General features: G+C 44.1%; 1 long non-coding RNA gene across 7 annotated transcripts in view; it reads left to right on the top strand.

Annotated features, from left to right (window-relative positions):
* LOC102162742 (uncharacterized) overlaps positions 1 to 15,122 on the top strand; it is a 651,142-nt gene that overhangs the window by 494,979 nt on the left and 141,041 nt on the right. The window contains exon 4 of one of the 7 annotated variants that reach the window (XR_014805825.1): positions 8,188 to 9,083. The exons of the other annotated variants lie outside the window; for them this stretch is intronic. This is a non-coding gene — a long non-coding RNA (uncharacterized LOC102162742). The remainder of the gene's footprint in view (positions 1 to 8,187; positions 9,084 to 15,122) is intronic. 7 annotated transcript variants of the gene reach the window in all.

Genomic DNA, 15,122 nt, shown 5'->3' with positions numbered 1-15,122 from the left:
AGAGCAACGCTCCTGTGGTGTGAGTGCTGACACAGGGGGGGCTCTGCTTCTGTTCCCTTCCTTTTCCTAAGTTAGGAAACTGAGGCTCAAAGTTATTAAGGGGCCTCCTGAGAAGCAGCCAAGCTGGGCTGGGTTTCTGCTGATAAGCAGTCCAGCTGGGCTTCAAGTCCAATTCCATGGGCTGTGAGCCCATCCCTCCAGCATACCTTTTTGAGTGGCGCATGGGGCAAGCGGTCCCCCCTGAAGAATCCTTCTGCCTTGTTCCAGGCTATTCCTGCCCTGGCGTGTCCCATTATAACAGTCCTTCTCCTTCTGTTCAGAGCAGTTAACTTTGCCTCATTATTATTTCATTGGGCCGAGCTTTAGTGAAACACAGGCTTTAATTTGTTTATTTAACATTCCTGGTCTGCTCTTGCTGATAGAGTAAAACTGATTAATTAATTAATTGTAGCCTGCCATGGCTCATGCCAGATCGTGACAATATTTCAGATGCTGATGGGCACTCAGGAAGAGGCGGGTGGTGATTGAGCTGGGTGATGGACCCCTGGCCTGAGTGCAAGGCAGGGAGGGATCAGGCAGGCTGCCCTTGGCCGTTTGCCAAGTTCGGAGGATACACAGGGCTCATCCAGGCCAGAAGCAGGCAGGCAAGCGGCCTTAGCCCCAGCCATCAGGAATCCAGATCTCCCACGCTTCTCTGTGTAATACTCCTGGTTGTATTTCTGGGATCCTAGATTGGCTTTGGTATTATGTCTTTCTGCCAAATTGGTCCAAAGGTTCCAGAGAAAATGTTCCAGACATGGAGCACATCTGAAATGGGCCTAGTCCTAATAGGCTTGGGCAGGGCAGCCAGGAACTCCAGGGAGCCCCATCAACCCATCCCAGCAGCCACTGTTGCCAAATTAAGTGCCCCAGAGCTAGAAATCAGGTACTCTCTTCCTGTTTGAGATCCAGGCTCTGCCGTCTTCTGGGAACTAGGTCTGGAGGGATGATGGCATTTCTCTCATTCTGTAATTACGTGTTGACATGAGACCCTGGCCCCTGGGATCCAGGTTTGCCCAGTGGATTGTCCGCCACTGACCTCTTTCTTTTCTTTTTCTGCTTTTTAGGGCTGCACCCTCAGCATATAGAAGTTCCCAAGTTAGGGACTGAATTGGAACTATAGCTGCTGGCCTATGCCACAGCCGTGGTAACACAGGATCTAAGACACATCTGGGAACTACAGAGCAGCTCAAGGCAATGCCAGATCCTTAACCCACTGAACAAGGCCAGGGATGGGACCTGCATTGTCATGGATACTAGTCAGGTTCATTACCTGCTGAGCCGCAATGGGAACTCCCCATTGACCATTTCTTGCACCACCATGACACTGATGGATTTTCATTCATTGCTAAATTCATAAATGTTTATTAAAATGCCTATTTATATGCCAGAACCTGTCCTCGTCACTGGGGCACAGATGTGCCCCCCGCTTCATGGGGCTTCCTCTCTCTTCCACTCAGGGAGCACTGCTTTGCTTTGGGTCCCTCTGCAACCTTCCTTCATTCCCACCAGCCTTGGTCGATCTTTTCTTTTGTTTGTTTAAAGCACTTCCTATGTGCTAGATGTTACTTCCTTTGACTTCCACTCCAAGTCTACAGAGAGAAGTTACTATTAACTTTAGGGAAGATGAAGTCTCCAGGAGACATGACCTGCCAAGCCAGCAGGTGTCAGGGTTAGTACTCGAACCTGGGAATTGTACTTGAAGTCCAGAGCCTCCAGTCCATTCGACTTGGTCAACTGAGTTCCAGCCACTGCTCTGCTGCTTTTGAAATAACTATGAATGAATGTTCTATGTTGGGGCATTTCTCCCAGGCTCAGGAGTAATGGAAGCTCTTATTGTGAAATTGCATTTAGTGATCCTATAATTACCTTTGCCTTGGGAGGGAGGAAAACAGCAGAAGAGACAGATTTTTCTAGGGCATGGATTCTGTCTTGGATCTGGCTCCAGCTACCCAGCATGTCCTGTCTAGTTAAGACATAAAAGCCAGTTTCAGATTATAGCCCAGACCTATAGGGACCTCAGGTTTTCCCAATGGCCTGGTTTGTCTATGGACACCGTGCCCATAATTCTGTACTGAATGCTTGTTGTAGCTCTATGATACATACCTGTTGAAAAGTGTATCAAAATGAATGAATAAACTATACAAATTTTGTCCTTGTCTTTTGCTACCTCGGCGGCTTTGGGCAAGTCACTTCACTTCCCCGAGTCTGCGATTTGCTGCAAAATGGAATTCATAACACACAAGGTTGTTACAAAATGGAATTCATAACACACAAGGTTGTTACAAAACGGAATTTATAATACACAAGGTTGTTAGGGAGATTACATGAAATGATTGGACATGTCCAGATCAGTTCCTGGTATACAGTTAGTGCTAAGTGCAGCTTCCCAAAGTCAGGTTCAGATAGGGGTGGACAGTGTCTTTCAGGTTGATTTTGTGCTCAGCAGTCCAAGAGCATCTTTTCCTCTTTATCTCATTCCCCTGGAAATGGAGAAATGCAGCTACAAACAGAGTTCCCACCACCCAAGCAACTCTGCAAACATGTGCCTTGTTGATTCTCGGTGTTCTCATCCACAAAATGGGGACACAGGCCTCTTCTTCAGAGAACTCCATGGGCAGCATGGAAGTCCTCGCCCACCTCTCAGGACCCTAGAAGGAAGAAGTGAGGTGTTGTTTCCACTGTGCTGGGCAGAAGGATGGCAATTAGGGGGGATTCATTGTAATTACCTATTTATCTCTAAGGTTTGACCTAGCAGTATTTCTGTTCAAATAATAGTATTTAGCAGTGCTCGGCTGGGCATAAAGTCTCCATCTGCTCCTTGGTTTTGGTGGACAGAGCCTGGGATGGGGGTGGGGTAGCCCTCTCTCAGCTTCACGAATGTGTACACTTTGTTGTCACCTTGAGCGGTTCTCCTTGCAGAAACATGAGGAAGGCTCAAGGACTAGCTAATTCGTCTTTTGTTCTTTGATCGAAGAGTAGAAAGGCATTTCTTACAATGCATCCCTTCCTGAGAAGGGACATAGTTTCTAAGAAAATGTTGAGGGTTTTTTTTGTTTGTTTGTTTTTTAAGGATTGAAGTATTGGAGAAAAGGTAACTAAATTGCTCTAAGGCTGCTGTGTGAAGGTGAAATATTAAAAGGAAAATATTTGTTGACTAGGGTCAACTCAATGCATCCAATTGTCTTTTAAGCCACAAAGATTTAGAGACTGTGGATGGTGGGAAAGATATGGCAGCTGCAGAGAGAGTGGTGATGGTGAACACACTGTTCTTCAGGAGCTCAAGGTCAAGTGAGAAAAACCTACCATGTACATAACAGAGATACCAGTTGACATGGACTGGCTCACCTGGAAAAAGTAAGGACAAGAAGCCAGAATGGGCTACTCAGATGGGAGATTGCTTCCTGGAGGCTGCATGAGTTTTGACAGAATGAAAGATGTGAACATAAAAGGGCAAGAAGAGATCTTTGGGGCATGAAAGACACTGGATCAAAAGCCCTGAGAGTGGTCTGGCCGTGGGGCTGGTGGGTGCTCAGGGATAGGCTGGGTAGGAGACCCCAGATCCGAGTTTCTACTTTGTCCCCTCGTAGCTGGACCATCCAAGATAATTGCCCTCTCTCTCAGGGTATCACTGTCCTAGTGGAGCTCATTAAAGACAAGAATATGCAAATCAATGTGAAGAGACTGACCTTGGCTCAACAAATGCAACTCCCCTTTCTTAGTTTCTTCTTAATTTCCTGAAAATCAATTCCCCATTTCCAGTGACCCTTGACTATAAGATGAGAAAATCCCCATGATCCAGAGCTGGTCACTGGGGATGACCAGCCAGTGTTATCCTCATCAGTGCCCCAGGGAGCTGACTGAGAGTCAGCAGCAGAAGGAGACAGCATGAAACTCTGCAACCACAGCTGCACACCTACAGCTGTGCCAAGAAAATGAACAAATAGGTCTCATCTTCCTGTAATCCTTAAACTAAAATCTGACATTCTGCCATGGAGTTAGGTACATGCTGCAGCTGCTCCTTTGGCAAAAATATTCCTATAAACAATGAGGAAAGCCTCTGTAGAACCTACTGTGGTAGGCAGAGCAGTGGTCCCCCAAGAGGATCACATCCTAGTTTTGGAAATTGTAAATATGCTACCTCACATGGGAAGGGAGTTAAGGTTGCAAATGAAGTATGGCTGCAAGTCAGCTATCCTTAATATAGGGAGATTATCTTGGATTATTTAGGTGGACCCAACATAATCATAAGGGTCCTTAAAACTGAAACTCAGGACAGAGATAGCACTGTAGCAGCACGAGAAAAAAGTGGCCCAACACTGCTGGCTTTGAAGATGGAAGAGTGGCCATAAGCCAAGAAATGTGGGCGGCTTCTAGAAGCTGGAAACGGCAAGGAAACTGTTTCTCCCCAGAGCCTTCGTAAAAGAATAAGGCCCTGCCTCATTTGATTTTAGCTCAGGGAGACCTGTGTTGGATCTCTAATTTCTAGAACTGTAAGATGATAAATTTGTGTTGTTTGAAGCTACCAAATCTGTGGTAATTTGTTAGAGCAGTGATAGAAAACTGCACCCTACCCTCCAACTCCAATTCTCTTCCTAAATTCTGAAAGATGCTGACATCCATATGTTCATTCATTCATTCACTTACTTGTGCCTGCATATACTCATGTATTCCTACATTCCAGGTTCCTAATTTGCAAATAGAAGTCAATAGTAGAAAATATTTCATAGGGTCTTTTGAGGATTAAATTTAATAAAACAAGTTACGGGTCCCATTGTCAGGCATGGTACAAGCACTCATAAATGTTAGCCATCTCTATCATTCTTATTTTTCTTGCAGTTCAGTCAGAAAATATCTCTTTGGCATCAGGCTTGTCCCATCTCTTCCTGAGCTCAAACCATGGTTCCTGGAATGAAAAACGGGTCAGACGAGGATCAAAGGGAGCTTTCCCTAAAGCCCCATTCAGTTACTGTGTATCATTGGCCACCTCCACCTACAAGGTGGGCTGCTAGGTTCAGTCCTTCGGGTTGGCTTGTGGCTGCCCTTAAGCAAAACCAGGGTTCTTTCATTAGGGAGAAATGAAGTTGGATTTTAGTAGGAAATTACGCACAGTTGGCAAAGCTTTGGAGATGAAGGACGTTGGAGAGAGCAAGAAATAATCATTTTGGAATTACTATTAAGTACTGTGTCTTTTATGCGTATACTTGCATTTAAGCTCATAGCCACCCTACGAGATTAACAGTCTTGTCCCCACTTCACTGTGATAGGACACATCACGCAACTAATAGGACACAGAGACTAAATGGAACATCTGGATCCCAAGGGCACTGGATTCCAAGGCCATGCTTAATCCATCTACCATTGCCTCATCTTCAAGATGTGCTGCAGACAAACCCAGAAGATTGAAAACCCCATTTCTCCCTATTCTTTTACTTTCTGGCTCGTCTATAAAATGAGGTGTTTCCCCCTAGCAGGACACAGACTGGTTACTCTGGTCTTTTCAGCTCCTCTCTTTCAGTGCTGGGAGAGCAGTGTTAGCCTTGGCATCCATACCATCTTGCCCACACCTGGGCAAGTGCAGCCAATAGGAAGCACCCCCCCATAGAACCAGTGCAAACAGAGCAGTCACTGCCAAGAAAGTCTTCCAAGAGAAAAGTCTTACCTATCTCTGGCTCTTGAGAAACCACAAGTCTTGCTAACCTTTCCTTTGCAGCTTCTCTGGGCTATAGTGGGCTGCCCCCAACACTGCTTAGCATGCAGCTATTTCCTCCTCTTGCCGGAGTGTTTCTTGCTTCATTGATGCCCACAGAGCTTCAAGGGCGACATTTTGCTTCCTGGACGCCCACTGGGTAGATGACCCCATCTTGGGTGAGCCAGTCATGATGGCAGGGCACTTCAGGGGGCGAGCCACAGGCAAGTGTCCTCACAGAGAGCCCATCTGTGTCAGCCAAGATCTGTCACCAATGGGCTTAACTCAAACTGAGGCACATTAGTAAGAAGACAATCGGCCAGCAAATAAAAGGGAGCCTCCTATTTATCATTTAGAAATAATTAGCCAAGTCAAAATTGGATCAGTGTTTAGGTTCAGTAGCTGAGGCAAAATAAGACTAAAGCAGTTGTGTTTACAGAATCCCAAGGGTGACTCATGGTAGAGGAAAGCCCTCGTGTTCCTCTGGGACCACGTAAGGAGGCACAGGCAAGAGTTTCATTATGTCCTTTTTCTAAATAACTGCAGGAAGGTCCTCTGGGTTGAGCTGGAGCACTACAACCAGCACTGGGACACACCTGCGACTTTCCAACTACAGGACACTCTCATCCACACAGCAGGTTTCCCTGGCACAGGCTTGGGAAATTGTCCTTCTAAATTAGGCTGGCATCCTGAATTGTCCTCTCTAATCAGCCTTCATTCACCAACACAGGATGGCCATGATGAGGAGGTAAAATGGGGTGCATGCCCTGCAGACTTGCAAATCCCCCCATTACCCTAACCCTCGCTTGCTTTGTCAGCATCTCCTCTGTGAGGACAGTTAGATGTTCTGTAGTTTTTCCTGGTTCTTTTTCTGCATGATTATTTTTCATGGCGCTAAAATGGAATCCAGAAAAAAGAGAATGCACAAAATAAAGTTGACTAAGTACTTACTATGAGCTTTTGCTAAGGACTTTATAATAATTATCATATTGTTTCCTTAAGGCAATACCATTATATCAAATGTACAGATTGAATGACTAAGGCTTGTAGAGATTATCCTGCATAAGTAGAGACAGATACTAAGTCTAGGATCAACCTGGACGGGTTTAACTATGAGGGAAGTCCATGCCATTTGCACCATATAAATGAGAAACCTCCACAAATCCACATTTTTACCTTCATGGCTTAGACAAGGGACTTATTATTATTTCTGGAGGCAATAGAAAATCCTACTGTACCTTAGAAGCCCTCAGATAAATATTAAATTATATTTGATTAAATCTGATCAAAAAACATTTTACCACGTCCCAACATTGAAAACTAAAATTCTATGCATGAGACGCCTGGTGCCTTCCTGTTAAATAGAACATTCAGCGAACCACAACATTAAGGTCCTGAGCATTCCAGATAAAAAGAGTTTTCTGTATAATAAATGTAATGAATACACTTTGGAGGCAAATTCACAGATTTCTATGTTTTGGGAAATACTTGGGAGGTAGTGGTGACTGTTTGATAAAGGATGGTCTTCATTCTGTTTTTCCCTTTTCTTTGGTGGTTTCCATTTCCCGTTTGGTAAGGTCGAGGTGGGGCAGAGGGGGAACACTATTCATGCTTCAGTTTTGTCCTTTCCGTGTCTGCTCCATTTATGGGTAGGAGGGGAGTTGGCACAGGAGCCACAAATCACAGTGACATAGAGTGTCCCTTCATCCACTGGTAGCTTGCTCTTCTACCCTGGGCTTCCTGTGTGACAAAGAGGAGACTGGGGTTAATCAGCCCTAAAGTCAAAAAGACCTTCTCTTGATTGTGTCTGTTGCATCCCCTGCAGTTCCCTCTTTCCTCAGGAAGGAACAGTGCAAAGGGACCTCATGCCCATGTATCGTTTCGTTTTCTCAACACAAATCTTCCAGGGTAGGAATTCACCCAATTTATAGGCAAGGAAACTGAGACCCTAGACATTTCAGTGATTCATCAAAAGGCATGTAGGCAGCAAATGGTGGAGCTAAGCTTTAAGTCTAGGCATTTTGCACCCTGGCCCTCATAGGAGTCAGACTCTTGTAAGAGGCTCCAGTTCCCAAGAGGGAAGCAGACCAGCCTTGAAGGAACCGTCCTGGGTGTTCATGGGATGTCCTGGCTTTGCCCACAACCCCCACCCCCTGAGTCTTCAAGAGAGGAGGCTGTTACTTGTACTGTGAAGAATAAAATTTTACTTATTAAAAAAGTATATTTCCCTCAAACTTTATAAATAAGGCAAAGAGGATTGAATGATTGAACGTTAACAAAATAAACCCCTCAGAAATAAATGAACATTTCATATTGCGCTTCATTTCAGTTTCATGAGCTCCAAAATAGCACTTCAAGTGATTAATGTTTTCTTCATTAACCGTAACTAAACCCGAGTAAAACCTCGCTCTTTTCTCTAACACTTTTTTTTTTTTTTTTTTTTTTTTTTTTTTTTTTAGGAGATCGAGGGTAGTTCATTGCTAAGGTCAACCCTTTAAAACCTGCTGCAGGCAATTTAAGGGAGGGTGTGTACCTTGGTGTCAGGCAGATCTGCACTCTGATTTGGGTGCTGTGATTTTCTCATTGTGTGGTTCTGAAAGACTGAGGCTTAGTTCCCCATTCTCATTACAATATGGAAACATGAATGGGAACCTCGCAGAACCATGGTAGTTGGCTACATTGGTAGCCCCCAATGAAACAGGTCCCCTGGGCTTTGAATCGAGGTTATGTTTATGGCTTCTTTTAACCGAAAGAACATGGTAGAACTTCTAATAATACTGAAGTGTAAATTGCTACTTTTTCTAAGGTTGTGATTCTCAGTGGGAGCCCATTTTACCCTCCACCCCAGGGACATTTGGCCATGTATAGAGACATTTTTTAGTGGCCCAACTAGAAGAGTATTCCTGGCACCTAGTGAGCAGAGACCAGGGATGATGGTAAATGTCCTTTATCGTACAGGATGGATGTCTGCCACCCCCGCCCCAACAAAGAATCATCCAACCCTATATGTCAGTAGTGCTCTAGTTAAGAAGCCCTACTCTAAAAGACATAGCCTGGGAACTGGCCCTAAGTCTCCATATAAGAAAACCAGTTACCTTGCTAGAAAGACAATGTAACGTGGCTACCTGGAATTGATGAGGCCACCTTGAGAAGAAGAAGCCCTCAGACTCCCTGGAGAGAGCAAGAGAGGCCTAGCCATCTCATTCTTCCAGAAGAACTCAGCCCACCACAGCTTCCATAGCAGCCAAATACAGCCAATGAGTGATCACCAGCAGGCCTGCAGAAGAACTGCCCAGCTGAGCCCAGCACAGTTTGCAGAGTCACGAGCAAGATGGAAATGTTTGTTTGCTTCAGGGTAAGTTTGGCGGTGGTTGAACAAAGTAGATACCTAAAATGATAGTGTACATTAAAGGAAACTACAGAATCTCTACCAATGGCAGATTCCTTGGGCAGGGGATATTGTGATGTGTCACCCCACTTCCCTCTTCAGGACTCTGCCCTCCTCCCACCAGCTGCGGTGGTATTGGTGGCTGACAGCTCACAGCTGAGAGTCTTTCCAGGCTTTGCCTTCTGCTGAAGAGTCGCCTTACCCAAGCTCACAGTGCTTCCCCTGGGGCAGCCACATCAGATGATGATGGATCCATGTACAGAAAGAAAGTCCTGGAACCCTTGCCTTAAGGCAGGACAGTGATGAAGGTTCATCTCAGCCCTAGTGTTCCCCAGGGCCACAGCGGAGACTGCAACTGTTAAGCCCCCATCTTGGCCAGCTCCAGCTTCTGTCACCTCGTCCAGGTCTTGATCTTGAGGAAACTCCCCCAAGAATCTCCTGAATGCAGATCTCCATTTCAGAGCCTCTTCTCCAGAAACCTGACTTGGAATGCCTTTCTTCTTCACGTCTTTGTCCCCTCTAAATGTTATCACTGTAAGACCTTCGGGACACAAGTTAGTTTGGCCAAGAGCATGGTCCAGGGGGGCTGAATCCTGTAGTCCCTGCTCCATCCCTGGCTTTTGGGTGTCTGTTAAGTTACAGTTGCCTTTAAATAAAGAAAGAAGCAAAAAAACCTTGCCTTGAATGTGAAGAGAGATTCAAGTGTTTAACTGTAACTCTGGGAAACTTATAAATAGCAAAGAAACAGAGGGAAACATATTAATCTTCACCAGAAATGCAGGAAGTGCAAATTAAATCCACCTTGAGATACCATTTTACACTGACTAAATTAGCAGAACAAAGTAAAAATAAATTCAAATACACATTGCTGGTGACATTATGGTGAATATTGGGTCCTCTTAATCTGCTGGTTTAAATATAAATTTCTCAACCCTAGGAGGAAACAATATGGCAATACACAGTGGAATCTGTAAATAGGCCTTTGCCCTCTGGCCCATTGGTAAGAATGTATCTGAATAAATTTATCTAAGAGGGGTTTGGGGATTTAAATTCTGATCTCTTAAATTTCACCAGGCTGAAAAACAAATGTAGTGTAAATGAATATGTGCTGGATAATAAGTAGCTAGGACATAGAACTAGAAGATTGGGAGAAACATATTCTATAAGAAGAAAAGACTAGTATTGAACATGTGGCAATGTTTCTCAAAGCATAGTCTTCTCACAACTAGTATCCAAATTGCAGGGATGTTATTAAAAGGTACAATCCTGAGACTGACCCCACATCTCAAGAAGCAGAGTTTATGTGACTTGGGTCTGGGGACCTGCATTTTAAGTCCATTTTCCAGGGATCCTTGTGCCTCCCAAGTCTGAAAGGTCTACATTTAAACCATTTCTTTATGTCCCTCCTCACCTTTTTTTGGTATTTTTTTTTTGGAGGGTCCACTCCCATGGCATATGGAGGTTCCCAGGTTAGGGGTTGAATTGGAGCTGTAGCTGCAGGCCTGTGCCACAGCCATAGCTGAGCAAGGTGGGATCCGAGCCTCATCTGTGACCTACACCACAGCTCACAGCAACACTGGATCCCCAACCCACTGAGCAAGGCCAGGGAGCAAACCTGTATTCTCATGGATACCAGTCAGGTTGCCACCACTGCACCACCATGGAAACTCCCTCGCCCCCCTTTTTGATGGTAATATTAGTTGGGCTTTATCCCATAAATTTACTTTTATCCATTTTGAGGGTGCTAGCACCAGGAGAGGCATTATCTTTTTCAAATTTGCTATAGTTATTTTGTTATGTTTTCACAATTGTTAAGAGGAAAAATGATGTCATTTTCCTTGAGCCCTCTGGAGAAAAGTCATTTTAATTATAGGTGTTTTAATTGTTCCTCGTCAAGGTGCATAGCTTAACCTCATCCACAGGGGTAGGTTAAGTATCAAGAGAGAAGAGTCTTGCACTAAGAAAAGGGCATTCTTATCATTATTAATCTTCCTGGTAATAGATATTTATGATATATTTAAGAATCTTCCATTATTAACCATTCCCAAGTCCCCTTGGGTTCTGTGTTGAGCACACTTTTGGCTTCCAGCTTGGGAGGTTGGGATGGTTTAGATGGGTTTAGGGAGAGCTGTTCTGAAGGTTGAAGCAGAGACATTAAATCCCAAAGCTTAAAAATACTGTGCCCTTAAATCTGGAGAGAGGAATAACACCTGTGAGATAGGCAGAGTGGAATTGAGAAGATGGGCAGAAGTGTTAGACTTTCTCCATGTCTACCCCCTACCCCCAGCCCCACCCCTGCCTGCAGAGTCATTAGCACACTGAAATTGTTGTTGTAAAACTAATGTATATTTCTGTCTCAAGACCTATTTCAGTGTTTAACTAACTCTGTGCTAACCTAGCAGTCTTTTCTGGTCTAAAATTTCAGAAAAAAATTTCAGAAACATCTGTAAGCTCTGTCTCAGAGAGATACTGGTCAGGGAGCTTATGCAAAGGTGGAGCCCTCATGGTCAGTTTATGTTCCTCTCACATTTAGCCTGTTATTGATTGAAGGGAATGAAAGAGGATTGGAGGATGGTTAATACTTATGTGTGCTTGAGTATTGCACACACACCTGTGCCATGAAGGAGACTCAAAAGGGCAAATGATGAATACAGTGAGGAGATATTACGAGGTTATGGAAGGCAATTATGGATGCTGATGAGGTCAAGAGTCGGAAACTTCCCTTCTTATCTCTGTCCCATCTCTGAAGAAGATGAAATGAATGCCTATCCTTGGTTTTAGGTGAGCTGGGACCTGGTCACTAGGGAGCCAATTGGCTCTAGGGACTTTTGACTTCAAATGAAATGGTATAAATTGGCATCCAGAGAAGTCTCAAAGGTTGTGCTTTTATTAACAAAAGAAGTAGTGATATAAAAAGACATTCCAGTTAAGACTGATTCCTGTGATTGAGATTTTACCTAGTGGATTAAGGATAAGAATGGATGGGAGTTCCTGTCATGGCACAGTGGTTAACGAATCTGACTAGGAACCATGAGGTTGCAGGTTCGATCCCTGGCCTTGCTCACTGGGTTAAGGATCCGGCGTTGCTGTGACCTGTGGTGTAGGTTGCAGACGAGGCTCGGATCCCATGTTGCTGTGGCTGTGGTATAGGCCGGCAGCAACAGCTATGATTCGACCCCTAGCCTGGGGACCTCCATATGCAGTGGGATTGGCCCTAGAAAAGGCATAAAGACAAAAAAAAAAAAAAAAAAAAAAAAAAAAGAATGGATGGAAAAGACATTCAATTCAGTCTCCAGCTTTACAGTCTTCAAATCTTGCCCCATTTATGTTAACATTTAAACAGTGCATCAAGAACTGCTGGTTAAGATAACTACAGTCACATGTCCTAACTGAAATCACCATTTTACTTTAATATTAAATTATGTGTTTGATTGAAGAAAAACTCATGATTATTACTCTCTGGTAAAGGGTATGTCTTGTCTTTTGACCATGGATCTCACAAGGGAAACCCTTTTGCCCAGCCCACCTGAAAAACACCTAAGAGAATGACCATGGTCATATCACAGCAGGGCTAAACTCCTCAGGTCATTTGCTCTAGGTATATGTGTGCATGTCTTTCCTTCCTTTTTCTAAAAGAATTCAAGATTACCTCTAAGTATAGGTTATTAGGACACAGTACTTTGAAAAGACAAAAATCTAACGGAATGTTAATATCATTAAAACCTGGGATCAACGAGGATCATTTACCGAAACCTACTTTTGTATGTAGCTATATGCTTGAAATATTTTCCTTCTAAAAACAAACACAGAAGCAGAAAAATTATCTGGACCAAGAAATATATAAATATATGGTAGTGTGTGTGTGTGTGTGTGTGTGTGTGTGTGCACGTGTCTGTGTGTGTGTGTGTGTGTGTGTGTCTCACAGGTAGTAGGCAGAGTGTGTGTTTATAGGGATCAGCACATTTTTTTTTTTTTCATAGAGGGCAGTCTCGTAGAGATTTCAGCTTAGTGAGCCATGTAATGGTCCTTATTGCATTGACTCAATTCTGCCATTATAGCGTAAAAGCCTCCCTAGAAAATATGTTACAAATTGGATATGGTTGTGTTACAATAAAACTTTATTTACAAAAACAGATGGTGGGCCAGAATTGGTTGAAGTTTGCCAATCCCTGCTTTAGAGATTAGACAAAGCCTAATGTGTATCATTAGAATTGTCTCTTCCCACTCCTCATTTTACTTAAGGAAAACCCAATGCCCAGAGAGATGAAATGACTAATCTCAAGATGAACAGCAAAGGCAGAATCAGAACCAGATTCTGCTGTATTTTCTTGATCCCTGTAACACAGAGTGGGATCCAAAGTGGCAGCTCCCTGCACAGACAGAGGGGAGGGGGCTGGAGGAAAGGGAGAGGGACAGAGGGACAGTGTGTGCAGGGCTGACCCCTGGATATCTTTTCCCTGATGATCACTGGGGCTTGTCTGTGTTTTGCCCATGTTGTCATGTTTGTTTGCTTTTTAAGGGTGGAAGAACAACCAGGCAGGGAGGTGTGGACCTGTCGTCCACTTAGCTCTGTGGCCTTGAAGCAAGTCACTGCCCCTCTCTGGGCTTCATTGTTTTTAGCCTGTGAAAAAAAAAGAGGGGGGCTTTAATGGATGATCTTGAACTCTCATTCTGTTCTCGAGTTTTCTGATGTTCCAAGTACATTCCTTCCAGTTCAACACCTGCCCCCCTCCACCCGCCGCCCTCATCAATCTATGATGATTAACAAGTTGGCTGAAAACTTGCTCTGGCCTTGGGTGCAGACAGGCCCTAAGTTGGGAGCCTCACTTGGGTGTCATCCCACTACATGTTTCTGTGCTCACCTGGCATATTCGCCACCCTCAGAGCATCCCAGGAACGAGGATGGAGGATGACCTCATTGCTTCCTGGGCCCAGAGTTGATTATCATAATAAAGGTACCCACCTGCTCACAAAGCCTTTCTGGTTTTGGCTCAGAACTGCTGAGCTGGGCGTTTTACCAACTCAGTAGTCTTGCTTATAGATTTATCTATCCCTTTAGAATCTCCACTTCTCTCTGAACTTCTTCACAGTAAGCAGTTTTATAACAAACCAGGCCTTGGCTTCAGCGTAGGTTGGACCAGGTGAGATGAAGCCCTCCTGCAGGCTTGTTCTGGGTGAGTGTGTTATTGCCACTCGACTATCTATTTTTGCCAAGGATTCAAATGGTCCTCTTTCCACATCAGGAATTGCATCCACTGGAGTTAATTTTAGTTAAATTCTAGGTAATTTTTCTTCGTAGAAAATATGGTATTGGAAATAGAGTACTGGACTGAGTCTGGAGACCTGGGTTCAAATCCCAGTGACATCACACTTAGATATATGACCTTGGACATGTTCTACGATGTCTCAGCTGCCCAGGTGTTGAGTATTACTAAATATTCTCCAGGTGATTCTAATGCGCAACAAGGCTTGAGAGACACAGGTTTTAATCTAAATGATATCACTGATATGAACGCACATTTCAAAAGGGTCTTATTAATGTGTTGGGCTGTTATTTTGTATTTCTTTTTTTTTTTTTTTTTGTCTTTTGTCTTTTTGTCTGTTGTTGTTGTTGTTGCTGTTGTTGCTATTTCTTGGGCCGCTCCCGCGGCATATGGAGGTTCCCAGGCTAGGGGTTGAATCGGAGCTGTAGCCACCGGCCTACGCCAAAGCCACAGCAACGTGGGATCCGAGCCGCGTCTGCAACCTACACCACAGCTCACGGCAACGCCGGATCATTAACCCACTGAGCAAGGGCAGGGACCGAACCCGCAACCTCATGGTTCCTAGTCGGATTCGTTAACCACTGCGCCACGATGGGAACTCCTTATTTTGTATTTCTATTTCAAAGAGAGATACCAAAAGCCTATAGAAATAATCCCCCAAGAGAAATAAAACAAATGAATAAAATGAGGCAGATTTATAATAAGAAATATATATTTGGTCTTTGTTCTGTTTCTGACTCGA

The sequence above is a fragment of the Sus scrofa genome, chromosome 6 (genome assembly GCF_054392235.1).
Source record: "Sus scrofa isolate SSC_HxYL_T2T_F1_AM1 chromosome 6, Sscrofa_HxYL_maternal_Yorkshire_Landrace_v2.0, whole genome shotgun sequence".
NCBI lineage: Eukaryota > Metazoa > Chordata > Mammalia > Artiodactyla > Suidae > Sus > Sus scrofa.
Note: the sequence above shows the minus strand (reverse complement) of the source record. Positions and strands in the feature narration are given on the sequence as shown.